Here is a 24,800-nt window from a genome sequence, read left to right as displayed (position 1 = left end):
GAAGTCGGACCTGTACATGGAGTCCGTGCCATTTTTCATTCAAAATGCGAATTTCCAGCATGTACCCGGACCCCGACACCGGGTCCGTGTGCCCCTTTTTTATAAAAAAATAATAATTTTTTTTTTACTTTGAGTATAAAATATAGGATGTGTTTTATGGTTATGAATATAAATATAGGATTTATTTTGTGGTTATGAATATAAAACATAGGATTATGTTTTAGGGTTCAATATCATGGTTTAGTACGATTATTAAACGAGGTCAAGTCTCGAGTGATCTAGAATGTCATAAGCTATTTATTTATTGCGGTGGCGAGCACAAATTTCTACGTCTAAGCTATGAAAGATAAGTGTTTGAACTCATGTTAGTATGTGCAGCAGTGGCCCCAAGTGAGATCCAACGAATCCCTCAACGCCAAGTAAGTATGTTCGACGTGCAAAAAGAAAATACTTTTAAGTTTTTGAGGTATGCTAAATGTCTTGTGACCAAATTATGAACGGGTTTGGAAGTCGGTGAACGTGGCCGAGGACCTCTCCACCCCGGTAAAGTATGACCGGGTTTAGATCAGGATTGGAAAATGGTAAAGCATGACCAGGGACCAATCCACCCGTTAAAGCATGAACGGGGATCTCATGTATGTGGTAGTGGACTTTCCCTGCCAGCCCAGTACTGTGGTTTAGTCTGATCAGGCACATTTATGTATGGGTCACTTGCTTTGAAACATATCTCTACGCAAAATGATGTTATGTATGCTCAAGTATGTATGATGCAATCACGTTTAAGAAAAGTTTTATGATGATAGCACGTCTACGTTTATGCTATTACGTTCAAGTTCAAGTATGTTTATGCTATTACGTTCAAGTTTCAAGTATGTACGCTCTATTTTAAAGATGCATGTGGTTTTATTACGTATTACTTGTTCTTAACAATTTAAACATGTTGAGTCTTTAGACTCACTAGACTTGATCGATGCAGGTGAGGATGACTTTGAGGAGACGAGGGGTGGGGACCAATGAGCCGGCTTGGACTGAGCAGGAGGCTAAACCCGAGGACCGCCCATGTTTTTAAGACATTATGCAATGTTTCAAATATTCTGATTTCGTGTTATTGTGTACGATATTTAAATAAGTGTTTTTAGAAAACTTTATTTGTGATATTTTCATTGCAAATATTTTAAATGATCAGTTTATTGTTATCACAATTTGAAGGTTTCTATTTAATTAGGAAAATTTTTATTTTTCCGCAAATTTTAAAGTAGTTAAAATTACGGTACGTGACAAATGATGCCCGAGAAAAATTGAGGCATTTCATGGACGGGTTGCGGCCGATCTTGCGCCGAGATGTCCGAGTAGCTGGTCCTACTACATATGCAGTTGCCGTGTCTAGAGCTTTGATGGCAGAACAGGATCATAGGGATATTGAGGCGGACAGGCAGGGTAAGAGGCCATATTAGGCTCCACACCAGCAGCAGCAACAGCAGCACTGACCTCAGTTTAAAACGCCGTTTCAAGGGCATCCAGGGAAGAAGCCATATCAGGGACCGCCAAAGGGGAAGGGTCCTATGCCACATCAGATGGTGCCATAGAGGCCAAGTGAGCACCCGGTGTGCCCGAAGTGCAACCGCCAGCACCCGGGGCAATGTTTATATGGGTCAGGCAAGTGCTTTAAATGTGGAGCCAGTGACCACATGTTGAAAGAGTGCCCACAGTGGAGGCAGCCAACTCAGGGCAGAGTGTTTGCCATGCATGCACAAGAGCCGAACCCAGACACGACATTACTGACCGGTAAACTTATTTAATTAAGCACAATATCATTTTTGTCATGCATGTTTTGAATTTTATTTGGGATTATTAGGTTGCTAGTTATATTTTGGTGACTTGGGATAGAAATTTTCTATTATGCTTGAGGTTAATGTTAGAATTTTGGGATATAAGTTTTGTGTTGTGCTAACATCTCTCAGTAAATATTTTCATTAAGAGATTAGCTACTAAGGCCTTGATAGATTCCAGGGCCACTCATTCATTCATCTTGGAGACGTTCGTTAATCACTTGGATATCAAAACCATCATCCTCGACGTGAATTATTCAGTAACAGTCCCATCAGGGGAAGAGCTGCCAGCTACTAGCGTGGTCAGAGACATTGATTTTGAACTACAGGGCCACCTAGTGTATGCAGATTTGATTGTATTGTCCATGCCGGAATTTGATATTATTTTGGGTATGGACTGGCTGACGAAGAACCGAGTCCTGATTGATTTTCAGAAAAGGTCGGTATTGATTAGACCGTTGGGTATGGAGCAGTTTCTTTTTGAACCAGCTAGATGGAGAAGTTTTCCTCGCATGATTTCTTGCATGCACGCACGGAGACTCATTTCCAAGGGGTGTCAGGCTTTCTTGGCCAGCATCATTTCAACATCCCATGTGCCCACTCCTCCTATATCTGATTTACCAGTAGTCAGGGATTTTTCCTGACGTCTTTCTAGTTGACGTGACAGGCCTTCCACCAGAGAGAGAGGTGGAGTTTGCGATTGATCTCATTCCAGGCACATTGCCAATCTTTAAGGCACCATACCGCCTAGCTCCAACCGAGATGTTAGAGCTCAAGCAGCAGATTCAGGAGCTCCTAGACAAGGAATTCATTTTTCTAGTTTCTTTCCATGGGGCGCACTAGTACTCTTCGTAAAGTAGAAAGATGGGAGCGTGAGGCTGTGTATCGATTACCGAGAATTGAACAAGATAACGATCAAGAATAAATACCCATTACCAAGGATCGAGGACTTGTTCGATCAGTTGCAGGGAGCTTCAGTGTCATCTAAGATAGATCTTCGATCGGGGTATCATCAGCTGAAGGTGAAGGACGCAGATGTTCACAAGACAGCCTTTAGAACCAGGTATGGGCATTACGAGTTCTTGGTGATGCTGTTTGGACTGACGAATGCTCCAGAAATTTTCATGGACTTGATGAACTGAATATTTCAGCCCTACTTAGATCAGTTCGTCATAGTGTTCATTGACGAAATTCTCATCTACTCTAAGAGCCACGAGGAGCACAGTCAGCACTTGAGTACAGTTTTACAAACCTTTCAGAGTCACAAGTTGTTTGCGAAGTTCAGTAAGTGTGAATTCTGATTGGAGAAGATAGCTTTTTTGGGTCAAATAGTGTCTAGCAGTTTTATTGAGGTGGATCTAGCAAAGGTGACAGCCGTTAAGGAATGGGTTGAGCCGAAGGATGCTTCAAAGGCCCTTAGTTTTCTGGGTTTATCAGGTTACTACCGTAAGTTCATTCAGGGGTTTTCGTCAAAAGCAATGCCGCTCACTTCACTGACTAAGAAGAATGCTAAGTTCGTGTGGAGTGGCGAGTGCCAGAAAAGCTTCGATACTTTGAAGCAAGCTCTTATTTCAGCGCCAGTGTTAGCCATGCCATCGGGGCAAGGAAACTTCGTGTTATACACCGATGCATCTAATCTCGGGTTAGGCGCAGTGTTGATGCAGCATGGTCGGGTGATAGCTTATGCTTCCAGGCAATTGAAGGTGCATGAAAAGAACTACCCGACTCATGATCTTGAGTTAGCCAATGTCGTCTTAGCGTTGAAGATTTGGAAACACTACTTGTATGGCGAGAAATGTCAGATATTCACTGATCACAAGAGTCTCAATTATTTCTTCACGCAGAAGGAGATGAATATGAGATAGATACGATGGTTGGAATTGGTAAAAGTCTACGATTGCGAAATTAGCTACCATCTGGGAAAAGCTAATGTTGTGGAAGACGCCTTGAGCAGGAAAGTTGCAGTCGTAGCGTAGATGTTAGTGTAAAGACCTCTTCACGCTGAGATTCAGGGGTTTGGTTTAGAAGTTTATCGCAAGGGCAGAGCTCCGAGGCTATCTAATCTGACAGTAAAATCTGATTTGCTAGACTGAATCCGTAGAGGACAGCCTTCAAATGAGCAGTTGCAGAAATGGAGATTGAGGGATGAGGCCAAGGGCAGTGTACTCTACACAGTGACTGATGGTATTGTGAGATACAGAGGTAGAATGTGTGTGCCTAGTGTTTATTCGATCAGAGAGGATATTCTGACAGGGGCACATGCATCTCCGTATACCATTCATCCAAGAGGTACCAAAATGTACAATGACTTGCAGATCTTGTTTTGGTGGCCAGGTATGAAGAGAGACATTCGTCGGTTTGTGTCTAAATATCTCACTTGTCAGCAGGTGAAGGAAGAGCATCTGAGACCAGCTGGAATGCTTAAGCCACTCCCTATCCCCGAGTGGAAATGGGAGAATGTCACCATGGACTTCGTTGTTGGGTTGCCGAGGTCATTCAGGGGATCCAATGCTATTTGGGTTATAGTGGATCGACTCACTAAGTCAGCACACTTCTTGCCGGTGAAGAAAAATTTCTCCATGACGCAGTATGCGGAGCTCTATATCCGAGAGATAGTCAGATTGCACGGGATCCCAGTTTCGATTGTGTCCGACAGGGACCCGATATTTACATTGTCTTTTTGGAAGAGTTTGCATGCAGCCATGGGGACGAAGTTGCTATTCAGTAAAGTTTTGATTGGCCATCTTTTTGATATTTGCTATATACATAAGGCATTTACTAGCGATTCAGGCTTCATGCAGGCGAGTTGCAGCCTGCAATCCGAACTGAGGACGGGTTTTTGGGGTTAGCTCATCCTCGCGGGATCGCAACCCTTTGTCCCGACCATTGTAGTGATCCGACGGTGCCGAGTCTTTTCACCCACAGACAGATGGCCAGCCTGAGCGAGTGATTCAGATTTTGGATGATTTATTGCGAGCATGTATGATCGATTTCAAGGGGACTTGGGAATCAAAGCTACCTCTAGTGGAGTTCACATACAACAACAACTTCCAATCATCTATAGGTATATCTCCCTACGAGGCATTGTGTGGAAGGAAGTGCAGAACGCCGATTCATTGGGATGAAGTCGGTGAAAGAGCAGAACTTGGTCCAGAGATTGTTCTACAGACTGCAGATGTGGTGGTCAAGATTCGAGACAGGATGAAGACCGCCCAGAGTCGCCAAAAGGGCTATGCTGACAAGAGGAGATGAGATCTCGAGTTTGTCGTAGGTGATCACGTTTTTGTGAAAATAGCACCTATGAAGGGTGTTATGAGATTTGGGAAAAGAGGTAAGCTGAGTCCGAGGTTTATTGGGTCGTTTGAGATTCTTGACAGAGTTGGAACACTAGCTTATCGTGTCGCCCTTCCGCCGAATTTGGTTGGGGTACACAATGTGTTCCACGTCTCAATGCTGAGAAAGTACCTAGCTAATCCTTCGCACGTGTTGAGCTATGAACCGTTACAGTTGGCTCCAGACCTGTCTTATGAGGAGAGACATGTCCAAATCCTAGACAGACAGGAGCGTAGACTTCGAAACAAGTGACCAAGCTGGTCAAAGTCCGGTGGCTATACCAATCAGTGGAGGAGGCCACTTGGGAGTCCGAGGCAGATATGAGAATTCTCTACCCGGAGTTGTTCGGTAAGATTTAATTTCGAGGACGAAATTTATATAAGTGGGGGAGGAACTGTAGAGCCCAAAATCAGTACACGTAAATCCCATACATTTATTTAATGATTAAATCTTTTATTTATGTTTAAAATGATTTTAGTGGTCATGATTTGTTTATATTGCATTATTTTAATGTTTATGTGATGCACGTTAAAATGTTTTCTTAAGTTTCATGTTTCAGGCGATTATTCGATGCGGGATCGAGGAGAAGGGACCGGGGACGATTTTTGGTAATTTTAAAACGTAGTAATTTACTTTAAGTTAGGATTGGGGCATTTTAAATGATTTATTAAGTTTTAACATTTTAAAGCCTAATTTATTTAATTAGTGAATTTAGGATTTTAAAACTTTTAAAAAACAAGTGTGCATTTCATTTTCTTTTATTAAGAGATTTTATTAAGATAAAAGTGGGTTAGCATTTTTAATTATTTGCTAATTAGTTAATTAAGCAATTTTATCCCCTAATTACTAAAAACACAGGCACACACACTTACACACACACATACACGTTAATATATACACACACATTTTTCATCCATTCATTTGATATTTTTGAAAAGAAACCTAGGGTTCTAAGAGTTCTTCCAGCCGCCCCCTTCCTTTGAATAATTTCCAGCAAATTTCGTAAGTTTTCTTCAAGGAAAATCGTGCCACGTTCGTCCCGGATTGTCTCTCGCATCCTTCCCGCATCCGTATCATCGTTTTAGTACTTTTATTTATCAAAAGGCATGTATATTCTTTCATTTATGCATCGATCTCGTCATATTATACGTTGTGTTGTTTATTGTGAGTAAAAATCCATATGTGATGTGCAAGTTTGAGCGGAAAATTCGTTGGATCAGTTTTGAAACAATTTTTAGATCTGGAATTTCGTTTTTTATTGTATTTTGAATTATTGAGATTTTTTGTTCGATATTTTGAGAAAACTTTCAACATATGAAATGTATAACTTTTTGATACCTTCGATTTGATATAAAATTAAAAATATTTGTATAAAAATTGAGTGAGTTATGACCGTTTTTGTGGGACTGCTCAAACTGCGTTTTTTGAAAATTATGTTATTGATGTATTCTTGAAGTTTATTTGTTGCAGGCTTCGTTGGGAACGTTGGGTGACTGCTGCTGCATTTAAGTATTGTGAGTATGATGTGGGGTTGATGTTTGGTACTTCGTCTCGGGTATATAAGCACTTGGTTGCATTAGAAGTCGTAGGAAGTATTTTTGTGTCAAAATCATGTTTATGGGTTATGTTGCGTAGTTGTTATGCATCGTTGTTTTGGGGACATATGTTTGAGTTGAATCCTTGTCATAGCGTCCTAAGTTGAGTCTCGTTGCATCGGTTCAGTCTTTTCTGCGTGACTTTTAAAATTGCATCAAAATGTGTTATTTTGGGTTGGTTGTGCACAGGATTAGCGCCACAGCGCTCGCCATGGAGCGCCGCAGCGCCCGTTCTGCGCAAGCCTGGCGCCGCGGCGCTAGGCAGTGCCGCAGCGCATCACTATCCAGCGCCTAGGCGCTCGTCCATACTTTTTAAAACACTATTTTAGGCTCATGTCTTCTATGTTTTGGGAAATGTTCACACATAATTTTGGGATTTGTCTCGGGGTTGATGTCATGGCTTAGTACATTGATTAAATGAGGTCAAGTCCCGAGCGATTAAGAACGTCATAATAAAATTGTCATTTTGGGTGGTGAGCACGATTATTAAGTGTAAATATGGAAATTAAGTGCTTGAAATCTTGTTAGAATGTGCAGCAGTGGTCCCGAACAAGATCCAACGAATCCCTCAACGCCAAGTAAGTATGTTCGACGTGCAAAGAAAATACTTTTAAGTTTTGAGGTATGCTAAATGTCTTGTGACCAAATTAGGTATGGAATTGGAAAGCGGTAAAGCATGACCAAGGACCAATCCACCCCGTTAAATCCTGAACGTGTTTAGATCAGGATTGGAAAGCGTTAAAGCATGAACGGGGACCAATCCACCCGTTAAAGCATGAACGGGGATTTCAAGTATGTGGCAGTGGATCTTCCCTGTCAGCCCAGTGCTGTGGTTTAGTCTGATCAGGCGATTTATGTTATGGGTCACTTGCTTTGAAACATGTCTCTTCGCAAAATGATGAAGTTATGTATGTACAAGTATGCAAGCATGTTTACGAAAGTTTTCACTTTATGGCACGTCTATGTTATGTATGTATGTTCAAGTTTAATTGCAAGTTCAAGTTTCACGTATGTACGCTCAATTTTTAAATTGCAAGTGGTTTTGTTACGTACTACTCGTTATTTCAAGTTTATACGTGTTGAGTATTTAGACTCAATATACTTGATCGATGCAGGTGAGGAAAATGTTGAGGAGACGAGGGGTGGGGACCACTGATCAGGCTTTGACTGAGCAGGAGGCTAGACCCAAGGACCGCCCATGTCATTTTAAGATTTTACGAAATTTTCAAATACTCTTGATTTCATGTTACTGATTATGAGTTTTAAACATGTACTTTTAGTAAACTTCATTTGAGATCTTTTGTTGCAACAACATTTGGGGATGAACAGTTATTTTATCGAATTTTGAAGGTTCGCCTTTTATTTAAGAAAATTTTTAATTTTTCCGCAAATTTTAAATAGTGGAAAGTACAGTATGTTACAGAATCCTCTAATCTCAACTACTTAAATTATAATTTGAACAATTAAAAATGACCAATTAAAGATTCAAAAAACTAAAAGAAAAAACCAAAAACAAAACATAAGGACATTGTAGTGCACTTGTAATTACCTTAGCTTCTCTGTGGATACGATATTTGGACTCATAGAATTATACTATTTGTGAACAACCTGCTATTGGAAGTGAAACAATTAAAGTCGCATCAGATATCGAGATAAACTATGGGTTCCTAGTGGTGATTCACTGAGAGAGGTTATTATGAAGGAAGCTAACTATACCCCGTACTCCGTTCATCTTGGAAGTACGAAGATGTACAAGGATTTACAGCAATTGTATTGGTGGCCAGGCTTGAAGCGATACATCTTGCGTTTTGTGTCCAAGTGTTTGACATGGCAGCAAGTTAAGGCAGAGCATCAGAGGCCAGTCGAGAAGCTTAAGCCACTTCCTATTCCCGAGTGGAAATCGGAAAAAATATCGATGGACTTTGTAGTGAGATTTCCAAGGACTATAAGAGGATTCAATGTCATTTGGGTGATAGTTGATAGTATTACAAAATCAGTGCACTTTCTACCTGTTAAGACGACATTCACCATGACACAGTACACAGAGCTGCATATCCAAGAGATAGTCTGACTGCATAGGATTCCAGTATCGATTGTTTCTGGCAGAGACCCGAGGTTCTTATCGTTTTTCTGAAAAAGTCTACATTTAGCGATGGGAACAAATTTGTTGTTCAGCACCACATTTCACCCTCAAATCAATGGTTAGTCCGAGAGGCTGATTCAAAATTTTGAAGGATCTAGTCCGAGCTTGTGTGATTGATTTCCAAAGAAGTTTGGAACCAAAGTTACCTCTAATGGAGTTCACCTACAACAATAGCTACCAGTCCTCAATAGGGATGGCTCCTTATGAGGCACTTTCTGAGAGGAAATGTAGATCAGCGATACATTGGGACGAGGTTGGTGAAAGAGGAGAATTTGGCCGAGACTTTATCAAGCAGACAGCAGAGCTAGTAGTCAAAATCCGAGATTGTGGGGACCCGGACGCTAACTCATTCTTTTCAATCATCATTGGGATTAAGTGGATCAATTACATAATCTAGATCGAATTTTTTTTTTTAAAAAAAAACGAGCACAGGATACACAAGTGTTGAAAAGACTACAGCGCATTATATTTTAATTTAATTAAAGTACAAAATCAAGTGCAATATCTACAACAAGATCCAACGATACAAGTTTGTTCCAACTAAAGTTATACAACTAGAGTTTATTAGTCACAATCACATGTCTAGTGATAAACAACCAGTTTTTCTTCCAATCAAGCCCGGATCACCACTCTAAGTTCACTGGTTCAAGCTCTTCTCGACCCTGATCCTGTCCCACCTGTTGTCATGCACACATACAACACAACAACACCCGGATAACTCCGATAAAAAAAATATTTCCCAGTATAAACAATTTATACATGCATTTCATATAATCATATAAAAAGAATATAACATTTACAAAGCATCATAATCTACGAAAAACATAAATCAATAACAATCTGTAATTCAAACTCTTTAACTCTTACTCTTTGACTCGACTTTTATCTAGTCTAGGGATCTCGGTTTGAATAAGAACGTAACAAGTCTCCCACCTACTCTCCCATTCGAGGTGGCGGTACGTTCCTATTCCCGGACTTTGGTCCACTATATTGAGTCTCTACAATAGGAGTCGATCTTCTCCTAAGCACGTCGATATAAACCAAACGTCCAGTGACTTGGCACCTCTGCCAACGAATGCACTAACTCAATAGACTAAACCTTTTAATCTCAAGAATTGCAATCACATCAAAGTAATAACAATATAGTATATGATTTTGGGAACTCAAGTTATCTCTTACTCGAGTTATCTCTCCCGAGATCACATTGATTTATACCTTTCCGTTATCGGGGTTGGCTTTGGTTCATTCTTTTACAGATTCTGAAGTTGAATTCTCGACTTCAAGTCTTCAATACCAAATCTGGAATGACATGTTTCGATAGCCAATATTAGCTTACAACTTTAAACAAGAATCTCAATCGAAATACGTTTCAGCGGCATAACGGCGCCATATCGAGATATCCGGCAACTCAAACAACAAGAGGCACAAACCATAACCCATAACTAATAACAATTACAACACTCAATATCAAAATCTGCACAAACTCATTCAACCATTATCTGAAAAAATGATAACAATATCATCCATGATCTGTTCTTCAATCCGGTTTCAATTCAACGATGACCATAAGCTCAAGAACACATAATAACAATTATATCCTGATTCCTCCAACATCTGAATTTCAAACCATGCAGGAACATAAGAAAACTTACATCTTTTTGAAACTGTTGACGAGAGGAACACATAACTAAGCTTGGATCGAAAATCGGATGGCCGGATCTTGAACAACTAAAATTCTAAAGTATGAATGAGCTTGAGGATTCTACCATGGAGGGTCTCTGTTCCTGCTGAGAAGTCGGAATGGAAATGAATTTGGAATTTGATTACATGTTCAAGTTCATTTCAAGGCATGAGTCATTTTTTAATGCATCACTACTCGTGCATATGCGCGTCAAATACTCGCTCATATGCGCGAGACATACTGTCTCGGCACTTGGATATTTCACATGCTCGCGCATATGCGCGCCCCGTCCCTGTGCATATGCGAGAGACTTTCTGTCTCAGCATTTTAGGACAACACTTGCTCGCGCATATGCACGCCCTGTCTCGTGCATTGGTAGCTCGGGCATATGCGCACCTCATCTCCGCGCATATGCACGAGGCCTTCTGTCCTCACACATAATTATATATTTCCCCACGTCTTCCTCGGCTTTTCCTTCTATATTCATGTCACTTCGTCAATAAATTAATCTTGCGTTATAATGATAAAATCTCAGGCCTTACAATTCTCCCCCTCTAAGACACGATTTCGTCCCCAAAATCACAGGAAATCAAATAACATAAGATAAGAATATAGAACAGAAGCTAAATAAGAAACTCACATCAATGAAACAACTCTGGAAATTTCTGTCTTATATCTGATTCGGTCTCCCATGTAGCTTCTTCAATGCCATGACGACTCCACTGAACTTTCACAAGCGGAATAGTCTTCGTTCTGAGCTGCTTTTCTTTACGACAAGAATCTGAAGTGGCTTTTCAAAATAACTCAGAGTTTCATCAAGTTCGGCCTCATCAGGCTGAAGAACATGAGAAGCATCAGGAAGATATTTCCGTAGCATCGACACATGAAAGACATCATGTATTCCAGATAGAGACGGAAGAAGAGCAAGTCGATATGCACGATTACCGATCTTTTCAAGAATCTCATACATACCGATATAACGTAGAGACAACTTCCCTCTTTTGCCAAATTTGACAATACCTTTGAAAGGAGAAATCTTCAGAAATACTCTGTCTCCTTGCTCAAATTCTAACGGTCGACGTCTCACATTTGCATATTTGGTCTGTCTTTCCTGAGCTGTCTTCATTCTCTGCTGAATAAGCTTTACTTTCTCAGTCATATCTCGAATCATTTCAGGCCCAATCTCAAGTACCTCAGATATATCGTCCCAATAAAGAGGAGATCTGCATTTTTTACCGTACAACACTTCAAACGGAGCCATCTATATACTCGCCTGATAGCTGTTGTTGTAGGAGAACTCACAAAGTGGTAATGAATCTTGCCAATTAGTGCCAAAGTGTAGCACTACAGCTCTAAGCATATCTTCCAATGTCTGGATAGTCCTCTCTGATTGTCCGTCTGTTTGGGGATGATATACAGTACTCAAATGTAACTTCGTACTTAGAGCTTGCCGCAAACGGTGCCAAAAATGCGAAAGAAAACCAAGGATCACGATCTGCGACAATGGACTTTGGCACGCCATGTAATCTAACCACTTCTCTGACATAAATATCTGCCGTCTGATCGTGTCTGTACGTCATTCGATAAGGAATGAAACATGCTGCTTTTTTCAATCTGTCAATAACGACCCAAATCACATCACAACCTCGGGAGGACCGTGGTAGCTTCGTCACAAAATCCATGGAAATGTGATCCCATTTCCATTCTGGAATAGATAAGCTATGCAGTAGACATCCTGGTTTCTTTCTTTCAGCCTTCACTTGTTCGCATTTCAAACATTTGGACACAAACTCTGCAATATCCGATTTCATCTGTTTCCACCAAAACTGCTTCTTCAGATCATTGTACATCTTTCTGCCACCAGGATAAATATTCAAGCGACTACAGTGCGCTTATGTCAAAATCTGTTGTCTCAACTATGAAACATCTGGCACAACAAGACGATTATTCACGTATAACAGATTATCACGAACCTGATATTCTGATTGATGTCCTGATCTGACCATCGCAATCGAATTCTGAATATTCTGATCAACTTTCTGTGCTTCTTTAATTCTCAATATCAGCTCTGGTTCAACTTGAATGGTACAAAGCCTCAGAGGTTTACAATCTGTCTCACATACTAAACCAGACAGACAGCAATCTTCAATCAAATTTGATACACCAATCGTCGATAAGGATAAATAACATACCTTTCGACTCAGTGCATCAGCTGCTGCATTATTTCCCTAGGTAATATTTGATTTCACAATCAAAATCTTTCAGCAAATCATGCCATCTTCGTTGCTTCATATTCAGTTCATACTGTGAAAATAAATATATCAGGCTCTTGTGATCAGAATAAATCTCAAACTTCTCACCATATAGATAGTGTCGCCAGATCTTCAATGCAAACACGATGGCAGCTAATTCAAGATCATGAATCGGGTAGCGAGTCTCATGTGGCTTCAATTGTTTCGAGGCATATGCAATGACATTTCCTCGCTGCATCAGAACACAACCTAGTCCCCTGTGAGAAGCATCACAATAAACAACAAAATCACCCATACCTGATGGAATAGTCAACACCGGAGCACTGGTTAATCTTTTCTTCAACTCTAGAAAACTTGATTCACACGCTTCTGACCAAACAAAAGGTGTATTCTTTTGAGTTAGCTGAGTAATCGGCTTAGAAATACTAAAGAAATCTTTGATGAATCGACAAAAATAGCCCGCTAAACCCATAAAACTACGTATCTCTAGCACTGATGTCGGTCTAGGCCAACTGATCACATCCTCAACTTTGCTAGGATAAATAGAAATACCATCTTTTGATACAATGTGCCCCGGAAATACCACTTACTTCATCCAGAACTCACATTTCGATAACTTTGCATACAGTTTCTCAGTTCTCAGAGTTTTCATTACAATTCTCAGATGCTCAACATGATCAGTCAGATTCTTTGAATAAATCAGAATATCATCAATAAAGATAATCACAAAATCATCAAGATATTTATGAAATATACGGTCCATCAAACCCATGAATACAGCTAGAGCATTCGTTAAACCAAACGGCATGACTATAAACTCATAATGACCATACCTGGTTCTGAAAGTTGTTTTCGTTATATCAGAATCTCTGACTCTCAACTGATGATATCCAGATCTCAGATCGATCTTGGATTAAATAGAAGAACCCTACAATTGATCAAATAAATCATCAATTTGAGGCAAAGGATATTTATTCTTTACCGTAGCCTTGTTCAATTGCCGGTAATCAATACAGAGTCTCATTGAACCGTCTTTCTTTCTGACAAATAGTACTGTAGCGCCCCAAGGAGAAACACTCGGTCTGATGTATCCCTTGGCTAATAAATCCTCTAGCTGCTCTTTCAATTCTTTCAGTTCAACTGGTGCCATTCTGTATGGAGTTTTAGAAATAGGTACTGTACTTGGTTTCAGTTCAATGCTGAAATCTATCTCTCGAACTGGAGGCAAACCCGGAATCACATCTGGGAATACATCAGCAAACTCACATACCACTGGCAAATCTACTAATGAAGTCGAGCCCTTCAGTACATATACAAGTAATCCCTCTGCTCTTTTCTGTAATAATCGAGTCATAGAAAAAGCAGATATCAAAGGAATTCGAGCTCTGGAACCTTTACCGTAAAATTTCCATTCATCATCCATATTTGGTCTGAATCTTACCATTTTCTGGAAACAATCTACGGTAGCTCTCTACTTGGTCAGCATATCAATACCAACAATGCAGTCAAAATCAGATAAACAGAGTACAATACAATCTAACTCTAGCTCATTACCATCATACTGCAGTAAACAATGTCTAACAGAATTCACTGATATAAGACCTCTCCCCAAAGGTGAGGAGACAAATACTACAGTAGATAAGGACTCAACAGGCAAAGAATGCATCAATGCAAATCATTTAGAGATAAAGGTATGGGATGCACCAGTATCTATCAACACATAATTAGGATAACCACAAAGAGAACAATTACCTGCAACCACATCATCAGGTGCTTACTGGTCCTGTTCCTCAGTCAATGCAAACACTCTGGCCTGCTGTCTCGGAGGTTGGCTAACAGTCTGGCTCCCTCCTGGCCTCGGCTGTTACTGGGTAGATTCTGGCTGGAAAGAGTGAACAGCGGATGATCGTCTATCATCCTGAGCCACTGATCCAGACGATTCTCTGGGATCTTTGAGAACCTTCCTGTGGACAAACTCTGGAAAAGTGTCCGGGCTGTCGACAGATGTTGCAACTACCAAGCACTCCTTGGCATTGCTCTGTTGAATGTCATCCTCCAGAGGTTCTGCAATAGACCCCTGTATAACTCTGGTTCTGTCGTGAACCACTGGAGTTAGATGAACTGCTTCCCGACTTCTTAAACTGTTTCCCTCTGGCTTTCAGATGATCCTTCTTCCCACAGCTGCTACTGTCACTATCAAATCTGGGAGGGGGTTGCTGGAACTGAGCTGAAGGTTGTTGTTGTCTCTGTGTCTGAGCAACATACAAAGTTCCTCGTTGTTTGATCAAGCCTGCTTCAGTTCCCTTTGCTCTGTTCAAAGCATCAACAAAATCATTTGGTCGCCCCGTATTCACCAGTGTAAAAATATCAGGATTCAGCCCATTGATGAACTGATCAGCCACGATTTCATCATTATCAGTGATATGCGGAGTAAAACAGAGCAAGGTAGAGAATTTGGCCACACGATAAGCTAGTGTCCCAACTCTGTCAAGAATCTCAAACGGCCCAATAAACCGTACCTCGTTGTTCCAAAGCTCTCTTTGTTGTGAACCACCAACTCTTCGCAACATCATGTAACTAGTGCCCAATCAGTTTGACTCTACGCTCATCTGTATAGTCAAGCGAATCAAAAAACATTTCAATATCATCAAGCCAACTCTCGCAGTCAATAGAATTCTTAGTGCCTTTCAAAGTCAGCGGTTTGAATGACTGAAATCTCTTTAACAATGTTTCCATAGGTGTCGCTGTAACATCCATCTGATTATTTGAAGTACTATCCTGTTCTGGGGCTCTTCGAGGAGGCATATCTGATTATTAAAATGATTAGTATGCACATATATGAAATCTGTCTTAGTCCTCCTCTGATCATCACACCTCTGATCAAAAATCGGTTCTGATTCATTCTCCAATAATACACGTTTCCAATCAAATCAAATTATCAGGTAAACATGTATTTTCTCAAGCAATAAAACATGCTTTCATGCTAGCATATAACTTATGCAAATCAACAGTAAAATAAAATACATGATAACATCACAGAAGCAAGAAAGAAGACTCAATCTACCCCGCTCACTCGCTCCTATTCCAATCTAAGGGACCTACAGCTCTTATACCACCTGTTGTGAAGACCCGTATGCTAACTCATTCTTTCAATCATCATTGGGATTAAGTGGATCAATTACATAATCTAGGTCGAATTTTTTTTTTAAAAAAAAATGAGCACAACATACACAAGTGTTGAAAACACTGCAACACATTATATTCTAATTTAATTAAAGTACAAGATCAAGTGCAATATCTACAACAAGATCTAACGATACAAGTTTGTTCCAACTAAAGTTATACAACTAGTGTTTATTAGTCACACCCCCATGTCTAGTGATAAACAACCAGTTTTTCTTCCAATCAAGCCCGGATCACCACTCTAAGTTCATTGGTTCAAGCTCTTCTCGACCCTGATCCTGTCACACCTGTTGTCATGCACACATACAAACACAACAACATCCGGATAACTCCGGTGAGAAACATATTTCTCAGTATAAACAATGTATACATGCATTTCATATAATCATATACAAAGCATATAACATTTACAAAGCATCATAATCTACGAAAACATAAATCAATACCAATCTATAATTCGAACTCTTTAACTCTTACTCTTTGACTCGACTCTTACCTAGTCTAGGGATCCCGGTTTGAATAAGAACGTAACAAGTCTCCCACCTACTCTCCCATTCGATGTGGCGGTACGTTCCTATTCTCGGACTTTGGTCCACTATATCGAGTCACTACAATATGAGTCGATCTTCTCCTAAGCACATCGATATAAACAAAATGTCCAGTGACTTGGCACCTCTGCCAACGAATGCTATAACTCAATAGACTAAACCTATTAATCTCAAGAATTGCAATCACATCAAAGCAATAACAATATAGTATGTGATTTTGGGAACTCAAGTTATCTCTTACTCGAGTTATCTCTCCCGAGATCACATTGATTTATAACTTTCTCTTATCGGAGTTGGCTTTGGTTCGTTCTTTTACCGATTCTGAAGTTAAATTCTCGACTTCAAGTCTTCAATACCAAATCTGGAATGACATGTTTCGATAGCCAATATTAACTTACATCTTGAAACAAAAAATCTCAATCGAAATATGTTTCAGCGGCATAACGACGCCATATCGAGATATCCGGCAACTCAAACAACAAGAGGCACAAACCAAAACCCATAACTAATAAAAATTACAACCCTTAATATCAAAATCTGTACACACTCATTCAACCATAATCTGAAAAAATGATAACAATATCATCCATGATCTGTTCTTCAATCCGGTTTCAATTCTACGACGACCATAAGCTCAAGAACACATAATAAAAATCATATCATGATTCCTCCTACATCTGAATTTCAAACCATGCAAGAACATTTGAAAAACTTACATCCTTTTGTAGCCGTTAACGAGAGGAACACAGAACTCAGCTCGGATCGAAAATCGGATGGCCGGATCTTGAACAACTAAAATTCTAAAGCATGAAGGAGCTTGAGGATTCTACCATGGAGGGTCTCGGTTCCTGCTGAGAAGTCTTAATGGAAATGAAGTTGGAAGTTGATTACATGTTCAAGTGCATGGCAAGACATGTGTAATTTTTTTTCATTCATCACTGCTCGCGCATATGCGCATCCAATACTCTCGCATATGCGCGAGACCTACTGTCTCGGCACTCGGATATTTCACATGCTCGCGCATATGCACGAGACTTTCTGTCTCGGCATTTTAGGACAACATTTACGCCCTGTCTCACGCATATGCGCGAGGTCTTCTGCCTCGGCATTGGTAGCTCGCGCATATGCATGCCTCATCTCGCGCATATGTGCGAGGCCTTCTGTCCTCACACATAATTATATGTTTCCCCACGTCTTACTTGGCTTTTCCTTCTATATTCACGTCACTTCGTCATTAAATTAATCTCGGGTTATAATGATAAAATCTCAGGCCTTACAGAGATTGAATGAAGACTGCTCAAAGTCGCCAAACGAGTTACACTGATAATCGACGAAGGGAGCTAAAGTTTGCAGTGGGTGACCACGTATTTATGAAAGTAGCACCTATGAAGGGTGTTACGAGATTTGGCAAGAAAGACAAAAAAAGTCCGAGGTTTATAGCCCCGTTTGAGATTTTAGAGAAAATTGAGACATTGGCTTATAGAGTGGCGTTGCCACCGTCGCTAGCTGGAGTGCATAATATGTTCCATATCTCGATGTTGCGAAAGTACATCTCGAATCCTTTAGGTAACAACTCGGGGGCTAAATCATTTTGCAGTTGACTCCGAATATGTTATACGAGGAAAGGCCTATAAAAATTCTAGATAGGTAAGAGAGAAGGCTCCGAAATAAAGTTATTCAAATGGTTGAAGTCAAGTGGTTAAATCATTCGGAAGAGAAAGCTACATGGAAAACCGAGATGGACATAAAGAGTCGCTACCCGGAGTTATTCGGTAAGCTTTAATTGCGATGACGAAATTTCATTTAAGAGGGGAGGAATTGTAAGGTCTAAAATGCAATAACATAATCCAACTGCATGCAAATCTAGGAATAATGGAAAATACCTAATTAAATTATTTTAATTTCATTTATTGAATGTCATACGCATGTTTACATGTTTAAAATAGGAAGTTTATATTAGAATGCATAAAATTGTGTTTTAAAGGTTATTCGAGACGCGATCGAGTAACGGAGACCGGGGATCATAAAGGGAAATATTTTTATTAAATGATTATTTTTAAATATTTAATATATGGTATATTTTAACTGATATTTTTGAAAGTGGTGCTTTTTGAGATGTTTTTACACGTCGAATCGTATTTTAAATCAGTAGTCAATTTTTGATAAAAATAGGGACATATTGGGAACTCGGCTAATATTTTCGAAAACTATCCTAAACAAAATATTTCACCTACATTCTAATGGGCCAAATCGGCTATTATAATATGTTTATTGGGCCTAAACCTTCACCAAATTATTTATATCATAAGTAGAGTTCCAAAACTCTAAACTACACAATAAAAGACACGCCTAACACTAGGACTCCTAGGACAGCCGACGTCCTCACGTCAAGGATTGTTTTTTGTGCGTGAAATACTTAAAGGCACGCATTAATCTTCCTTCACTCATCTTTAATACCATATTATGTATATTTAACATGATTTTATGAAAAATATGATATAATTTCAATTATTTTCGTTTTTATAGCATATACATTGAAAATCGTGGTTTTTCTTGCTTTTGAAACTCATGTTTGTGATGCACAAAGAGGATATCATGATAGGGCTATGTGAAGGGACGAATTTGAGAAAGTTTAAGGGTCGTTAGGGGCCACGGTTTAGGGCTTGTTGAAGCAAGGCAAGGGCTGAATGAAAATTGGGTCGCAAGGAGGTTAGGGTTTTGATTTGGTGTCTAGGAAGGAGCAGACTGCTAGCTGTTGTAGGGTTGTGTTCATGGGTCCTAATAGGGTCTAGTCATGGTCCTAGATGGCTTGAGGGAAGGCTGGAGCAAGGCCTAGGGCTGGAACGTTGAGGCGTGGGCGCGTGAGTCTTGTAGTCGACGGGTGAGGGCTGTGGCTTGCATGGCTAGCTAGGGCTGGGCCAGTAGCTTGTTATGGATTCGGTTATGTTCCTAGGAAGGCTGAAATCACGAAATGATGCTTACTACATGAAAATTTTAAAACCTTAAAACTTACAGACTTGAGGTTTGACTTCGCGAGCTTCTCGCAACTGGCTGTAGGCATAACCCTTTACAAGAACACCGCTCTGAAACCAACTGTAACGTACCGTACTTTTAAACTATTTTAAAATTTGCGGAAAAATAAAAATTTTCTTAAATACAAAATAAACTTTCAAATTCGCATTAAAATAACTTGCTCGTCTAAAAACATTTACAATAAAAACAACCACAACCAAGTTTGCTAAAAGTAATAATCGTTTAAACATCATAAACCACTTAATGAAAATCAGAGTATTTGAAACAACATGCATAAAAGTATTCATAAAAACATGGGCGGTCCTTGGGTTTAGCCTCCTGCGCAGTCCAAGCCCGCTCATTGGTCCCCACCCCTCGTCTCCTCAAGCTCATCCTCACTTGCATCGATCAAGTCTAGTGAGTCTAAAGACTTAACATGTATAAAATGGAGATAGCAAGTACTACATAATAAAACCACATGCATATTTAAAGTAGGACTTACATACTTGAAACTTGAACGTAACAACATAAACATACTTGAAACATGAACGTAGTAGCATAAGCGTAGACGTGCCATCATCATAAAACTTTTCATAAACATACTTGCATCATACATACTTGAGCATACATAACATCATTTTGTGTATAGATATGTTTTAAAGCAAGTGAGCCATACATAAATGTGCCTTATCAGAGTAAACCACAGTACTGGGCTGACAGGGAAAATCTAATGTCACATACATGAGATCCCAGTTTATGCTTTAACGGGTGGATTGGTCCTTGGTCATGCTTTACCGCTTTCCAATCCTGATCTAAACACAGTCATGCTTTACCGGGGTGGAGAGGTCCTCGGTCACGTTCACCGACTTCCAAACCCGTTCATAATTTGGTCACAAGACATTTAACATACCTCCAAAACATAAACATATTTTCTTTTGCACGTCGAACATACTTACTTGGCGTTGAGGGATTCGTTGGATCTCGCTTGGGGCCACTCCTGCACATGCTAACATAAATTCAAACATTTATCTTTCATAGCTTAGATGTAGGTACTCGTGATCACCACCGAAGTAAATAAAAAGCTTATGACATCCTAAATCACTCGGGACTTGACCTCGTTTAATCATTGTACTAAACCTTAACATATAACCCTGAAACAAATCCTATATTATTCCTCAAATAGGTAGGACACGGACCCCGTGCACCTATCCGAGCCCGAGTCTGTGTAGGCTCTAAACTCACCTAACGGAAAACGACTAAGGCAAGGACCCTGTGTAAGGGTCCGTTTACAGGTTCGTGTATCTATTGGATTTTGACACTTCAGAAGAAACAAAGGCACAGACCCCGTGTCAGGGTCTGGGACCAGGTCCGTGTACCTACTGTAATCGCGAACCAACGGAAATTCACTACACTTTTGACTTAATTCCCTTAACTATCCCAAATACCATGAACCAATACCTCAAGACCCATACTAGGATGCTATGGCACTGATTCAAACTCCAACAAACATCCCTAAACAAATATGCATCCCAATCCGTGGACACGACATTTGACACCAAACCGATTCGTACGACTCCTAATTCAACCATGTGCCTAACGACACGAAACGAAACATCGACCATCATCCCAACATCATTCTTGACATACTTAAACGCAGCAGCGAACACCCGTGGATTCCCAACGAAGACTGCAACAATAAAAGTTCAAAAATTCATCAATAACACATTTTTCAGAAAAACGCAGTTTGAGCAGTCCCACGAAAACGATCATAACTCACTCAAATCTTAACCAAGTATTTCGAATTTTATATCAAATCGAAGTATCAAAAGTACTACATTTTACGTGTTGAAAATTTTTCCAGAAACTCGACCGAATAATCGCAGTACTAGAAAATACAATAAATACGAATTTCTGAGATTTAAAAACGTTGCATAAATCGATCAAACCATTTTCTGATTAAACTTTGTACATCACACATGGATTTTTACGCATAAAAACATCACAACACATAATATGACTAGATCGACCCAGGAAAAGCAGAATATACATGCCATTTTATATTTAAAATTACCGAACCGACGATACCAAAGCGGGAACGGTGCGAGGGTTGATCCGGCACGATCGTGGCAAAACTTTCTTGAAGAAAAACAGACGAAAACTTTTTGGAAAATGAAGGGAAAGGGGCGGCTGCTGATAACCTTAAGAACCCTAAACTTTGCTCTCAAAGAATTCAAAGAAAATGGAATACAAGGTGTGTGTGTATGTGAACGTGTATGTGTGTGTGCTTGTGATTTTAGTTTTAACGTGTGTGTGAATAATTGAAGTAATTAGGGGCTAATGGGTGTAATTAAAAATAACAAATACCCATTTGACATGCTAATTAAAAAAATTAATCCAAGGCTAACTTTACAAAATCCCCTAATTAAAATAAAACACACAAACGTTAAACTTTAAAAGTTTTAAAAATATTAAATCACCTAATAAATAAATTAGGCTTTTAAATGCTAAAAATATAAATAAATCATTTAAAATGCCCCTTACTAACTTAAAATAAAATACCGCATTTTAAAATTGCCAAAATCGTTGCCGGTGTCTATTCCTCAATCCCGCATCGAATAATCGGCTGAAACATGAAACTCAAGAAAATATATTAACGTGCATCACAAAAGCATAATTAATTTAAAATAATGCAATTCCATGAATTATGCATCACTAAAATCATTTTAAACTTAAATAAATAATTTAGCAACTTAAATAAATGCATGAGTTTTACATGTACTGATTTTGGGCTCTACAATTCCTCCCCCACTTAAATAAATTTTGTCCTCGAAATTAAGCCTTACCAAACAACTCCGGTTAACGACTTCTCATATCTGCTTTTGTCTCCCAAGTGGCCTCCTCCACTGATTGATTCAGCCACCAGACTTTGACTAGCTTAGTTACTTTGTTTTGAAGTCTCCGTTCCTGTCGGTCTAGGATTTGGACAGGTCTTTCCTCATACGACAGATCCAGAGCAAGCTATAACGGCTCATAGCTCAAAACATGCGAAGGATTCGCTATGTACTTCCTCAGCATCGAGATGTGGAACACATTGTGTACACCGGCCAGATTCGGCGGTATGGCTACACGATAAGCTAATGTTCCAACCCTGTCAAGAATCTCAAACGGTCCAATGAATCTCGGACTAAGCTTGCCTCTCTTCCCAAATCTCATAACACCATTCATGGGTACTATCTTCACGAAAACATGATTACCTACGGCAAACTCTAGATCTCTCTTCCTCTTGTCCGCATACCTCTTTTGACGACTCTGGGCGGTCTTCATCCTGACTCGGATCTTGACCACCACATCTGCAGTCTGCTGAACAATATCTGGACCAAGTTCTGATCTGTCACCGACTTCATCCCATTGAATCGAAGATCTGCACCTCCTCCTGTACAGTGCCTCGTAGGGATCCATACCTATGGACAATTGAAAACTGTTGTTGTATGTAAACTCAACTGGAGGTAGCTTCGATTCCCAATTCCCATGGAAATCAACCACACAGGCTCTCAACAAATCATCCAAAATCTGAATTACTCGTTCAGACTGGCCATCTGTCTGAGGGTGGAAAGCTGTACTGAATAGCAACTTCGTGCCCATGGCTGCATGTATACTCTTCCAAAAGTACGATGTGAACCTCGGGTCCCTGTCGGACACAATAGAAACTGGGAGATATAGAGCTCCGCATATTGCGTTATGGAGAAAGTCATCTTTACTGGACAGAATTGTGCCGACATGGTAAGTCGATCCACTATAGCCCAAATGGCATTGGATCCTCTTACTGAACTCGAAAAACCAACAACGAAATCCATAATGATATTCTCCAACTTCCACTCGAGGATAGGGAGTGGCTTAAGCATCCCTGCTAGCCTCTGATGCTCTTCCTTCACCTGCTGACAAGTGAGACATTCAGACACAAATCGGCGGATGTCTCTCTTCATACCTGGCCGCCAATACAGAATCTGCAAATCCTTGTACAACTTGGTACCTCCTGGATGGATGGAATACGGAGATGTATGTGCTCTGTCAGAATATCCTCTCTGATCGAATCAATATTAGGCACCCACATTCTCCCTCTGTATCTCACAATACCATCGGACACTGTGTAGAGTACACAGCCCTTGGCCTCGTCCTTCAGTCTCCATTTCTGTAACTGCTCATCCGAAGGCTGACCCTTACGGATTCGGGCTAGTAAAGAAGACTGGACTGTCAGATTAGACAGCTTAGGAGATTTGCCCTTAGGATAAACCTCTAACCCAAATCTCTTAATCTCTGACTGGAGAGATCTCTGCACTGACAACTGTGCTACGACTTCAACTTTTCTCTTCAAGGCATCTGCCATAACACTAGCTTTCCTTGGATGGTAGCTAATTTCACAATCGTAGTCTTTCACTAACTCTAACCACCATCTTTTTCTCATTTTCAGTTCTTTCTGCGTGAAGAAATACTTGAGACTCTTGTGATCGGTAAATATCTGTCATTTCTCGCCGTACAAGTAGTGTCTCCAAATCTTCAACGCAAAGACAACGGCGGCTAACTCAAGATCATGAGTCGGGTAGTTCTTCTCGTGCACCTTCAATTGTCTGCGTGCATAAGCTATAACCCGACCATGCTGCATCAAAACTGCACCTAATCCGAGCTTAGAAGTGAAAGGGGATCGGTTACGGTGTTCAAGTGCGCAACGGAAGTTTAAAATTTTATTTTCAAGAAGAAAATTCGAACACCTCAACTATTATGTGTAGTAAATACAAAAACACCAAAATGTCATACATAGGGTGTTAAGAAAAATATACCTATCAATCTCTTGAGATTGATGTTTGGCTCCAACTAAGTTGTAAAAAACTTAGATCTTGAAGGTAGACAATCTACAAGCTTCCTTCTTACCTTCAAAATTAGGCCCACCACCAACTAGCTAGAACCCTTCTTATTTTGCACTAGAAAAATAAGAAGATTTTTCAAGGAGAAGTGATTTCTTTCCTCAACTATTGAAGAAGAAAATTGAGAGAAAAAGTTGGAGAATGACATTCAAAAATTGCGGCCATCTCATGCAAGGAGTGAAGTGGAGGATGACGTTTATTGGTCCTTGAAAAAGTTAAAGTGAGCATGAGAGACACATGCCTTGTTAATTGGAAAAGGTTGTTTCCCAACTCTTCACCTCCCCATGCATATTATATTATTTGGG

This window comes from Primulina huaijiensis, chromosome 16, assembly GCF_012295235.1.
Source record: "Primulina huaijiensis isolate GDHJ02 chromosome 16, ASM1229523v2, whole genome shotgun sequence".
NCBI classification, from domain to species: domain Eukaryota; kingdom Viridiplantae; phylum Streptophyta; class Magnoliopsida; order Lamiales; family Gesneriaceae; genus Primulina; species Primulina huaijiensis.
This window is presented reverse-complemented; position numbering follows the sequence as displayed.